The following is a 13,811-nucleotide window of genomic DNA, read 5'->3' on the forward strand; positions in this document are numbered from 1 at the left end:
AAAGTATGGACTTTGGTTGACTTGCCCAATGATCGGCAAGCAATTGAGAATAAATGGATCTTCAAGAAGAAGACTGACGCTGACGGTAATGTTACTGTCTACAAAGCTCGACTTGTCGCAAAAGGTTTTCGACAAGTTCAAGGGGTTGACTACGATGAGACCTTCTCACCCGTAGCAATGCTTAAGTCTGTCCGAATCATGTTAGCAATTGCCGCATTTTATAATTATGAAATTTGGCAGATGGATGTCAAAACTGCATTCCTGAATGGATTTCTGAAAGAAGAGTTGTATATGATGCAACCGAAAGGTTTTGTCGATCCAAAGGGAGCTAACAAAGTGTGCAAGCTCCAGCGATCCATTTATGGACTGGTGCAAGCCTCTCGGAGTTGGAATAAACGCTTTGATAGTGTGATCAAAGCATTTGGTTTTATACAGACTTTCGGAGAAGCCTGTATTTATAAGAAAGTGAGTGGGAGCTCTGTAGCATTTCTGATATTATATGTGGATGACATATTACTGATCGGAAATGATATAGAATTTTTGGATAGCATAAAGGGATACTTGAATAAGAGTTTTTCAATGAAAGACCTCGGTGAAGCTGCTTACATATTAGGCATAAAGATCTATAGAGATAGATCAAGACGCTTAATTGGACTTTCACAAAGCACATACCTTGACAAGATTTTGAAAAAGTTCAAAATGGATCAAGCAAAGAAAGGGTTCTTGCCTGTGTTACAAGGTGTGAAGTTGAGTCAGACTCAATGCCCGACCACTGCAGAAGATAGAGAGAAAATGAAAGATGTTCCCTATGCTTCAGCCATAGGCTCTATCATGTATGCAATGCTGTGTACCAGACCTGATGTGTGCCTTGCTATAAGCTTAGCAGGGAGGTACCAAAGTAATCCAGGAGTGGATCACTGGACAGCGGTCAAGAACATCCTGAAATACCTGAAAAGGACTAAGGATATGTTTCTCGTATATGGAGGTGACAAAGAGCTCACCGTAAGAGGTTACGTTGATGCAAGCTTTGACACTGATCCGGACGATTCTAAATCGCAAACCGGATACGTGTTTACATTAAACGGTGGAGCTGTCAGTTGGTGCAGTTCTAAACAAAGCATCGTAGCGGGATCTACATGTGAAGCGGAGTACATAGCTGCTTCGGAAGTAGCGAACGAAGGAGTCTGGATGAAGGAGTTCATATCCGATCTAGGTGTCATACCTAGTGCATCGGGTCCAATGAAAATCTTTTGTGACAATACTGGTGCAATTGCCTTGGCAAAGGAATCCAGATTTCACAAGAGGACCAAGCACATCAAGAGACGCTTCAATTCCATCCGGGATCTAGTCCAGGTGGGAGACGTAGAGATTTGCAAGATACATACGGATCTGAATGTTGCAGACCCGTTGACTAAGCCTCTTCCACGAGCAAAACATGATCAGCACCAAGGCTCCATGGGTGTTAGAATTCTAGATTATTGACTCTAGTGCAAGTGGGAGACTGAAGGAAATATGCCCTAGAGGCAATAATAAAGTTATTATTTATTTCCTTATATCATGATAAATGTTTATTATTCATGCTAGAATTGTATTAACCGGAAACATAATACATGTGTGAATACATAGACAAACTTAGTGTCACTAGTATGCCTCTACTTGACTAGCTCGTTAATCAAAGATGGTTATGTTTCCTAACCATGAACAAAGTGTTGTTATTTGATTAATAAGGTCACATCATTAGTTGAATGATCTAATTGACATGACCCATTCCATTAGCTTAGCACCCGATCGTTTAGTATGTTGCTATTGCTTTCTTCATGACTTATACATGTTCCTATGACTATGAGATTATGCAACTCCCGTTTACCGGAGGAACACTTTGTGTGCTACCAAACGTCACAACGTAACTGGGTGATTATAAAGGAGCTCTACAGGTGTCTCCAAAGGTAGATGTTGGGTTGGCGTATTTCGAGATTAGGATTTTTCACTCTGATTGTCGGAGAGGTATCTCTGGGCCCTCTCGGTAATGCACATCACATAAGCCTTGCAAGCATTACAACTAATGAGTTAGTTACAAGATGATGTATTACGGAACAAGTAAAGAGACTTGCCGGTAACGAGATTGAACTAGGTATTGGATACCGACGATCGAATCTCGGGCAAGTAACATACCGATGACAAAGGGAACAACGTATGTTGTTATGCGGTCTGACCGATAAAGATCTTCGTAGAATATGTAGGAGCCAATATGGGCATCCAGGTCCCGCTATTGGTTATTGACCGGAGATGTGTCTCCGTCATGTCTACATTGTTCTCGAACCGTAGGGTCCGCACGCTTAACGTTACGATGACAGTTATTATGAGTTTATTCATTTTGATGTACCGAAGTTAGTTTGGAGTCCCGGATGTGATCACGGACATGACGAGGAGTCTCGAAATGGTCGAGACATAAAGATTGATATATTGGAAGCCTATGTTTGGATATCAGAAGTGTTCCGGGTGAAATCGGGATTTTACCGGAGTACCGGGAGGTTACCGGAACCCCTCGGGAGCTATATGGGCCTTAGTGGGCTTTAGTGGAAAGGAGAAAGGGGCAGCCCAAGGTGGGCCGCGCGCCTCCCCCCTCCCCTAGTCCTATTAGGACAAGGAGAGGTGGCCGGCCTCCCTCTCTCTCTCTTCCCCCTCGGGGAATCCTATTCCAAATAGGATTGGGGGAGAGTCCTACTCCCGGTAGGAGTAGGACTCCTCCTGCGCCCTCCTCCTGGCCGGCCGCCCCCTCCCCCTTGGATCCTTTATATACGGGGGCAGGGGGGCACCTCTAAACACACAAGTTGATCCTTGAGATCGTTCCTTAGCCGTGTGCAGTGCCCCCGGCGACCATATTCCACCTCGATCATATCGTTATAGTGCTTAGGCGAAGCCCTGCGTCGGTAGTACATCATCATCGTCACCACGCCGTTATGCTGACGGAACTCATCCCCGAAGCTTTGCTGGATCGGAGCCCGGGGAGCGTCATCGAGCTGTACGTGTGCTAAGAACTCGGAGGTGCCGGAGTAACGGTGCTTGGATCGGTCGGATCGAGAAGACGTACGACTACTTCCTCTATGTTGCGTCAACGCTTCCGCAGTCAGTCTGCGTGGGTACGTAGACAACACTCTCCCCTCTCGTTGCTATGCATCACCATGATCTTGCGTGTGCGTAGGAAATTTTTTGAAATTACTGCGTTCCCCAACAGTTTTCAGGGTATAAGAGTATATATAGGTGAATGAAGTAGGTCGGTGGAGCTACGAGGGGCCCACGAGGTTGAGGGGCGCGCCGCCCTACCTCGTGGCCGCCACATTGCTTCCTTGACGTCCACTCCAAGTCTCCTGGACTGCGTTTGTTCCAAAAAAGATCCTCGCGAAGGTTTCATTCCGTTTGATTATACCCGTTCTTTAAGGATGGCAATGGGAAGGATAGAGTAATACCATACTCATACTCGTATAGTCAGTGGGTACAAAACTTCTATCCATACCTGTACCCACGATATGAAACTTTACCCGTACCCATACTTGACGGGTACCCATACTCATTGGGTACCCAGTGGGTAGAACAAATAGTACACAAGTTGTTCACAGTTTTACACTCATTGATAGCATATTTGACAAAAAAATCAATTATCTTAGCTCAATAACAGGTAGATGAGTACATAACCACTATTAAAATTTAAAAATCATAACATACTCATAAGTCAACAAGAGTAGATGAAGCACATGCCAAATTAATGATTAATTGATGGCAACTTAACATTAGTTCACTAGCGGGAAGGGTATAGGTATACCTGTGGATACAAGACTTTATCCATACCTTACCCATGACTTAACGGATAGGATACAAATACTACCTATGGATATAAAAATATGCTTATACCATGTCCATGCGGATACAGTATCTGCAGGTACCCGTATCTTGCCCAGAAGCTAAGCACGAGACGTCATACGATATTATCATATACGATTCCGTTTCAAAAAAAAAGATATTATCATATACGAGTGGTAGCAGGTACGTGCTTGGTCATTGAGTCCTTCAAAGACAAAAGATCAATCAACAAGGCCGGCAATTAAGAAAGGAGCAAATGAGCCCGATGCTGAGAGAGTAGCAAAGCAAAGCAGCAGGAAGGGAATGGCCGGCTGCGGAGGGGAGCTGAAGCTGGTGGGCATGTGGGCGAGCCCGTTCGTGGTGCGCGTGCAGATCGCGCTCCGCCTCAAGGGCCTCAGCTACCAGTACGTGGAGGAGGACCTGCAGAGCAAGAGCGAGCTGCTCCTGAGGTCCAACCCTGCCCACGCCGGCCAGGTGCCGGTGCTCATCCACAATGGCAAGCCCGTCTGCGAGTCGTCGGTCATCCTGCGGTACATCGACGAGCCCTTCTCCGGTGCCGGACCGTCCCTCCTCCCCGCCGACGACCCCTACGGGCTACGGCCGAGCCGTCGCTCTCTTCTGGGCCGTTTTCATCGACGACACGGTAGGTACATATTGCTTGAGTACTACCTCACTCTCACATGGCCGCGTTCATGTATACCGTTTTCAATATGCAGCTGTTGAAGGCGCCGAGCCAGGCGTTGAGAGTCGCGACGGGCGAGGAGAAGGAGGAGGGGAGGAAGAAGGCGGCCGCGGCCATGGAAACCTTGGAGGGGGTGCGGAGGGATTCCGAGGCCAAGTTCTTCAGCGGGAGGGACTGCCCTGGTCTCGTGGACGTCATGCTCGGCGGCCTCCTTGGCTCGATGCGCGCATCTGAGGAGATGGGTAGGCTCCAGACCTTCGACTCGACCACCACCCCGCTCCTGGCCGCTTGGGCGGAGCTCTTCTGCACGCTGGACGCGGTGGCGCCGGTCATGCCGCGCGTGGAGAGGCTCGTTGAGTATGCCGAGGCGATGCAGCAGCCTCGCACCGCCGTGTCCCGCACCACCAGCTGAAAGCGGAAAGATGAGCTCTGCGCACAGTCGTCTGTTTGTCCTGCAATAAGCGCGGCTTGTCAAGAAAATAATGCTCTCTTATTTTTGTATGGATGAGTGTTGGTATAAAACTATTGTGTTCTCAAAATACTTTAAATCTCTAGTACTTAAAAAAAGGTAAGGTTCTGTTTTATATTTCTTTCCATCTCTCTTTTGTCCAACCTTTCCCGTATAATAATCAATCATCTTAATTTATTTACTTTCTGAGTCAGTTTTGATTTAATTTAGTTACCCAACTTCTGATCAAAATATAAGGCAAATCATCGGCAGAATTTGATAAGCATTTAGTTACACAATCGCATACTATGGGCTGGTAAGGGGCTGTTTGGTTCTAGGCCTAGCATTGTCACACTTCGCCACACATTTTTGCCAACCTTGCCTAACCTTAGTTCATCAAAATGAAAGTCACAAGTTGGCAAGCCTAAGGGAATCTTACCACACTTTTTGTGTGTATACCATGTGGGGCTCAAGTGTGGCCTGCCTAAGGTGTGGCTTGAACCAAACACTCACCTAAGTTAGTCAAACTTGCCTACAACCTTTGGCAAAGTTAGTTACAAACCAAACAGCCCCTAAATCATTTCTGACTAAAATATAAGATAAATCACGGACATAATTTGATGAATATTTATTTACACAATCATATATTATGGGTAGGTAAATCATAAGCTAACACAGTAGAATATTTATATTCCGTTGCAAGCACGGACATTATTCTAGTTGAAGAAAAAAGAGATACATAAAGCAGATACATTTCTTTCACACATTTTCACTTCCATCTGCCCCACATACGTGTGTCTGTCAGTATATATTTTCCAGATGGACTGGAAAATCTTCATGACCCCAAGTGATATGAGCATGCCACTCGCATGAGCAGGGAGATTGGACAAGTCTTCGTTTATCGACAAAATTTGTCCTTTTGCTGGATATATTTTAGTGAGAGGACGGCATGCTGCCCCTGATTAGCGGACGCGGCTCCTCTGACGTACGGCCCACACACTGCCGTGTGGGCCTGGACCCACCTATCAGTGGCCCCACGTCAGGGAGCCGTACGTTAGGGGATCCTGCTCCCTGATTAGCACGGTGACTTGATGCGTACGTGTGCAGCTGGATGGCTATCGTGATACAATCCTGCGGTATTTGCCACCTATGGGAAATGGTGCTTCGTATAATTGTCGCGTTGCGGTGATGCCCGGTGTGCCGCTACGGCCGAATAACACTTGGGGCGTTGCCTTGTGGCACTGACATGTAACGTGTCTGCTGCTATCAAGGCAACCTTCCTTCCCTTTGCCGGAATGCATTTATGGAGACCAAAATTGCATTAAAGAGCATGAGTTAATTGCATTCGTAATATACAAACTTACATAGTGGGTTTAGTTTCACAAATAAACATTATAATGGTGCAAAAGGGGCCCATGAACTTATTTTGCTGATTCAAATAGGTACAAAATCATCCTAGAGACTCGTCGCTGCTCTTTTCTGCCATAACCATGACTTTTCACCTTTTTGTATTGGAAAGAGTGTTAGACAAAACAAGAATAAACGAGACACAAGTTTTTAGTGAAAATCCTTGCCGGAAAAAACTACGGATGCACGAAGGCGTAATCCCTCTGATGAAGGAGTATTAGAAGAACGTGACGACAGACCGTCTTTAGGTGCGCTACATGGGGGTATATATGAAGGCAATACATAAGCGTCCTCGAAGAACAAGTAAAAGAGTTGTATCCGTAAGCGTCGACATCAACACAACGCCCACATCGGTTATACTGCGTCTAGTTCAACACGGTACTAGAATTTAGATCACAATTTAACAATGTCCATCTTGAGCCAAATTCCCTCTACTAATCGAAGAAACTAAATAACTCTATCCAAATCAGCATAAACACCTTGCACGTCAAAGTCCATAGGACAAGATCCGTTGACCCTGAGCTCATCCCACGCGGCCCCGAGGAGGAGATGATCGTCCGACTTGCGCTCCGCCGCTCCCGGAAGGAGGCCCGTGCGAGGCAGCGCTCGGACTCCTTCCATCGGGAATTTATTGTGACCGCCCAAATGGCGCATGGATCCGGCACTAAGTGTGTCGTCATTGGCTCACCGGAGGCGCCGCGGTCCGTCCGGCGTCCGAATGCAGTGGCGGACGCGCAACCCCTCTGTTGGCGCGTTGCGGCCACAAACGCAGCAGGGGCGTCGTCCGACGTAAACATGGATGCCGCGTGAGGCAGCGGGCGCGGGAGGCGGCGACAACCCTCGCGGCAGTGGACGTTGGAGAGGCGGAGTTGCATTCTCCGGTGCCCCGACAGATGGACTACAACCCCACGCGCCACACCCATGTCGTGGTGGGTGTTGGCGGCTCCTCCCAGGACGAACCCATCATCAATCTGACGTCCACCAGCACCATCAGTGTTCCGGGCTCCGACGAGGAAGAGTATGGCATGGGAGACGGCGGCTCCTTGAGTCCCGTGAGCCGGGCCGTGTCCAATGTCCTACTCTATCTCACTGGCGACCAGAACAACACTTTGAGGGGCGCAACCAACCGCCGGGCATGGACACGGCGGAGTCGGACGAGCTCTGCTGAAGATTAGGTTTACGTTGCATGTAACAATATGGTTTTGAGATTTCTAATTTGAAGTATCCGCATGTGGAATCAATTATTTAAGATGTGACCGGTCACTATCCGCACACGCGCTCGGGCATTTGAGGTCGGATTTGCCAAGTCCGACTGTAAATGTTCTAAAGCCATCAAACAACGCTTCGACCACTGTGTCACGGCCGGCTCGGACTTTCCCTCTAGTGATCTGTAACTTAATTAGCTTACAACTTATTTTTAGTCTATTTGGCTACCAGCAGGGACCACATATATAATAATAATTTGAGGTTACACGTGTACGACACAAACACCCTAACCCTTCGCTAATTACAATTTCAACTGTAGCAAAACTCGTACACATGTATTCGACACATAATTTTTAGAGCTATTTTACGGTGATTGGGTTAGTACTCGGAGTACTTAGCAGTACTTACATGTCTGATCACGTCTGATTTTTATTAGCCGTCAGATCTTGCAGGGAATTTTAATTGATTAAATTTAATATATTAATTGCGATAAGGGTGATGAAGCTACGTACCTAGGGTAGGGGCATGGACTTGTCCAAAGAGCCTTACCCAAGGACGTCCCTAAAAGAAGTCACCTTTCAATCGACTTGAAGGTATCCCACTCGACGGATTTAAGACACTCGGCCAAGAAGCTATCACTCGACCATGAAGTCAACCACTCGACCGCCAGGAGATCTGAAGTCAGTCCGCAGGCAAACGGTCGGCTATTAAGTAGTCTTTATGGTCGTTGTAGCACTTTATTAGGGGCGTTACCAGTAATGCCCAACCTTAAATGTATCTTAAACCCTGCATTATTGAGGGCAGGAGGGGGCCGGTGAACTCTATATAAGCCACCCCCCTCAGTATGAAGGGTTCGCACCCCTGTTACCTTCGCACGCATATTTCAATCGACCGCCTCCGGGCACCGAGACGTAGGGCTGTTACTTCCTTCGAGAAGGGCCTGAACTCGTAAACCTTGTGTGCTTACAACTTCCCAATAGCTAAGATCTAGCCTCTCCATACACCCCCCCTACATTACTGTCAGACTTAGAACCACGACAGTTGGCGCCCACCATGGGGCAGGAGTCTTAGCGCCTAATTGAAGAAGTTGCGATTTTTCCGATCCATTTGATCATGGTTTCGTGCGGAGTTTTGGACGAGGGCCGCGAGATCCGTCTCGGCGCGCTCACCTTCATCGCCGACGACTCCGCCTGGCTTCAGGAGGCGCCGCTCGACGTCGACGCGCTCCCCTTCCGCGGCGCGACGCACTTCCACGTGTGCATTCGTGGCGTCCTCTTGCGGCAGCCGTCGACCCAGTACCAATCGGCTCCCGTTTCGTCTCCCCGCCCCGTCTCCCACCAGCGTAAGCGCTCAGGTCGGTCGAGACTCCAACGGTGGGTGAGACACGCTGTGGCTCGCCAGTCAGCGGCCCCGCAAGTCGCGGCAATCGAGCCCGACGAATCCATCTACGGCCTGTTCGACCTGTCGACTGGCTCCGTGGAGACCGCATCCGAGTGCGACAGCAGCGACCCTTTGGCTGAGGTCCTGGCGGTCGAGGGGACACACAGTCCCCCCGGATTCCCTCGCGCTGATGGAGGCGCGGGTGGGGGCGACCCGTCGCATCCCCACGATGAGTACCGTCCCGAACCTCTCACGTCATTGCAGCGAGAGGAGCTTCGCCGCCGGAACATGGATGCACTCCACACTCCTATTGTTGGGGAAACCCCTGAGGCCCGGGCCTTGGAGGACGCGCGCTTGGCTAACTTGGCCGAGCGCACTCGACTGGAGAATCTCCAGCGAATACTCGACGAGCAAGCGCGTCAGCGAGCTCCCGAGTCCAGTCGACGTCAGCAAGCTCCCGAGTCCAGTCGACGTCAGCTCTTCCCGCCGCCGCAGGTATACCGAACCCCAGTTCAGAATTTGGCCGCCACGGCCCGTATAGCGGAATCAATTCAGCCCTCTCAGTCAGAGGCTGGCAGGGGCTTGTTGCAGATCAGAGCGCTGCTCCGGGCGGCGGGAAACCAGAATTCTGCCGTTTCTCAGTCGCGGAACAGGATCCACAGTCGATCCGTTGCAACAGAAACAGTCCAGTCGGCTCACAGCCCGAGATCGCCCCCGAGGCGTGAGGGACGTGGTGATCGGCACGATCAGTACAGGAGAAACGAGCAATATGATCATCGATTCGAGCGTGATGATCGACGTCGAGTGCCAACCCCTCCCCCGAGGAGTGGGTCGTATGCGCCTCGACGGCGAGATGACAGACGCCCTCAAAGTGTTGGGCAGAGGATTCCAGTCGACCCCAGAGACCCAGGCTTTGATGCGAGATCTATCCTCGTTCAAGGTTTGGTTGACAGGAACAGGGCTCATAGAGAAGGCCACAACAGAGATGCGCCTGCCAGCAGCAGGGTACATGCTTCAGGGCCGGAGTGTTTCAGTCGAGCCATCAGAGACGCAGTGATTCCCCCCAATTTCAGGCTGGCGACTGGAGTCAGCAAGTTCACCGGTGAGTGTAAGCCTGACACTTGGCTCGAAGATTATCGAGTGGCTGTACAGATTGGCGGTGGCAATGATGAGGTGGCCATGAAGCATTTGCCTCTCATGTTAGAGGGTTCAGCCAGGGAATGGCTAAATCGGTTGGCGCCCAGCAGCATTTACACTTGGGAGGACCTCTCCCGAGTGTTTGTCACAACCTTTGAAGGAGCATGCAAGCGACCTGCAGGCCTCACAGAGTTGCGGTCTTGCGTGCAGAAGCCGAGTGAAACATTGAGGGATTACATCCAGAGGTGGATCACACTGCACCACACGGTTGAGAATGTGCCAGACCATCAAGCAGTTTGCGCTTTCAAGGAAGGGCTCAAATACAGAGAGTTGAATCTGAAGTTCGGTCGAACTGGAGAGATATCTCTGAATCGGATGATGGAGATCGCCACCAAGTACGCTAATGGTGAAGACGAAGACCGACTCCGAAGCGGCAAGCTCAAGGCAGTCACCCAAGAAACCGGCGGAAACTCCAGTCGGAAACAGAAGCGGAAGGCCGAGCCGGCCGCTCCTGGGGAGGCCCTGGCCGTTGCCCAGGGAAACTTCAAGGGGAAACCCAAGGGCACCTGGAAGCCCAAGAAAGTCAAGGACCAAGATGTGAATGATGTTTTGGACCTGCCATGTCACATCCACACCAAGAAAGACGAAGAAGGTAATTTTATTTACCCGAAGCATACCACTCGACAGTGCCGGCTCCTGATCCAGCAGTTCCAGGGCAAGCAGCCCAAAGATAAGGAAAAAGAGCCGGACAGGGTTGAGGACAAGGAAGACAGTGACGATGGATACCCCCAAGTCAATTTCACCCTGATGATTTTTGCCGATGTCGAAAGCAAGAGTCGACTGAAAGTCATTAACCGTGAGGTGAACATGGTTGCTCCGGCAACACCCAGTTATCTGAAGTGGTCACAGACTGCCATCACATTCGACCAGTCTGATCACCCGACGCACATTACCACCCCCGGGGAGGCAAGCTTTGGGGGTCGACCCAGTTGTCGAAGGCACTCGACTGACCAAGGTATTGATGGATGGCGGCAGTGGCCTGAACATACTATACGCTGAAACTTTGAAAGGAATGGGCATTCCGATGTCCAGACTCAGTACCAGTAACATGAGCTTCCACGGAGTCATTCCTGGGAAGAAAGCCGAGTCACTCGGCCAGATTGCTCTTGATGTGGTTTTTGGTGATTCAAAGAATTACCGCAAGGAAAAGTTGACATTCGAGGGGGTGGACTTCCAGAGTGCTTACCATGCCATTTTGGGCAGGCCAGCTTACGCACGCTTCATGGCTCGACCATGTTACGTGTATCTCAAACTGAAGATGCCTGGCCCCAAAGGTGTGATCACTGTCACTGGGAACAAAAAAAAAGCGGAAGAGTGTTTTCAGAAAGGCTCAAAGATCGCTAATGCTCAGATGGCAGTGGTCGAGCTGAAAGAGTACCAAAAGACTGCCGATCCGAGTGAATTGCTGCGAGCCAAGAAGCCTGCTTCAGAATCAGCTTTTCAGTCGTCTGGTGAAACAAAGACAGTCCACATTCACCCGACCGATCCCGATGCTGCTCCGACTCACATCTCGACGACGCTCGACTCCAAATAGGAAGAAGCGCTCATCCAGCTCCTCCGTGAGAACTGGGATATCTTTGCATGGAAACCCTCTGACATGCCTAGAGTTCCCAGAGGGCTGGCTGAGCACCGCCTGCGAGTCGACCCAAAATTCAAGCCTGTGAAAGAACATCTTCGACGGTCCGCCGTCCAGAAGAAGCAAGCCATTGGCGAGGAGGTGGCTCGGCTCTTATCGGCAGAGTTCATCCGAGAGGTTTACCACTCCGAGTGGCTCGCCAATGTCGTCATGGTCCCCAAGAAGGACAAGTCACTTCGCATGTGCATTGATTTCAAATCAATCGGGCCTGCCCGAAAGATCATTTTCCTCTCCCTCGCATCGACCAAATAGTCGACTCGACTGCGGGGTGCGAGAGATTGTCTTTTCTAGATGCCTATTCCGGGTACCATCAGATCCGTCTGTATGGGCCCGACGAGATCAAAACAACTTTCATCACTCCATTCGGATGCTTTTGTTACGTCACCATGCCGTTCGGCCTCAAGAATGCCGGAGCCACGTTCATGAGAATGATTCAGAAGTGTTTACTCACTCAAATCAGTCGGAATGTGGAGGCATACATGGACGATATTGTGTAAGTCACGGAAAGGTTCCGACCTGCGGACTGACCTTGTTGAAACCTTTGCCAACCTCAGGAGGTATGATATCAAGCTCAATCCATCAATGTGCACATTCGGAGTTCCAGGTGGAAAGTTACTCGGTTTTCTCGTTTCCGAACGGGGGATCGACGCTAATCCTGAAAAAATCGGCACCATACTCCGGATGAAGCGTCCTGTACGCGTGCACGATGTCCAAAAGCTTACAGGCTGCTTGGCCACTTTAAGTCGATTCATTTCTCGTCTCGGTGAAAAGGCGTTGCCTCTTTACCGACTGATGAAGAAGTCTGACAAGTTCGAGTGGACTCCAGAAGCTGATGCAGCGTTTGCAGAGTTCAAAGCTCTGCTCTCCACCCAGCCGGTGCTTGCTGCCCCAATCAGCCAAGAGCCTCTGCTGCTTTACATTGCAGCCACAGGACAAGTTGTCAGCACAGTGCTTACGGTCGAGCGGGAAGAGGAAGGAAAGGCCTTCAGAGTTCAGCGCCCAGTCTATTACGTGTCTGAAGTTTTGACCCCTTCAAAACAAAGATACCCCCATTACCAGAAGCTTGTATATGGGATTTACATGACTACAAAAAAGGTTGCACATTACTTCTCTGACCACTCCATTACAGTCGTCAGCGACGCCCCACTGTCAGAGATTCTGCACAACAGAGATGCAACTGGTCGAGTGGCCAAGTGGGCGATTGAACTCCTTCCCTTAGATATCAAATTTGAGGCAAAGAAGGCTATCAAGTCCCAAGCAATCGCAGATTTCATCGCCGAGTGGATTGAACAGCAACTTCCGACTCAAGTTCACTCGGAGCACTGGACCATGTTCTTCGATGGATCTAAGATGCTTAATGGTTTCGGTGCTGGGGTAGTCCTAGTCTCCCCCCGAGGAGATAAGCTCAGATATGTTCTCCAGATTCACTTCGATTCCTCCTAATGAAGCAGAATATGAAGCACTTTTGTATGGGTTGCGCATGGCCATTTCACTCGGCGTCCGTCGCCTCATGGTCTATGGCGACTCAGATTTGGTGGTTAATCAAGTGATGAAGGAGTGGGATGTCAGAAGTCCGGCAATGACTGGTTATTGCAATGCAGTGCGAAAGCTAGAAAAGAAATTCGAGGGGTTAGAGCTTCATCACATCCCCTGACTGAAAAATCAGGCAGCTGACGATTTGGCAAAGATAGGCTCCAAGAGAGAAGCCATTCCTAGCAACGTGTTCCTGGAACACATTCACTCGCCGTCAGTCCAAGAGGATCCTTTCACAGAAGAAGCCTCGCAGCCGAAAAGTGCCACAGATCCGACTGAAGTTGAAGTTCCTGCGGTGGTCGACCTAATCATGGAAGTCTTGGCGATCACTCCCGACTGGACGGTACCGTACATCGCGTATATCCTAAGGAAAGAACTCCCAGAGGACGAAGAAGAGGCTCGACAGATCGTCCGCCGATCCAAGGCCTTCACAGTCATAAAGGGACAGTTGTATAGAGAAAGCG

General features: G+C 49.7%; 1 pseudogene; it reads left to right on the plus strand.

Moving 5' to 3' along the window:
• Positions 1–4,068: 4,068 nt before the first annotated feature.
• LOC125555476 lies at positions 4,069–5,124 on the plus strand (annotated as a pseudogene).
• Positions 5,125–13,811: the final 8,687 nt, after the last annotated feature.

Source organism: Triticum urartu, chromosome 5 (assembly GCF_003073215.2).
Source record: "Triticum urartu cultivar G1812 chromosome 5, Tu2.1, whole genome shotgun sequence".
NCBI lineage: Eukaryota > Viridiplantae > Streptophyta > Magnoliopsida > Poales > Poaceae > Triticum > Triticum urartu.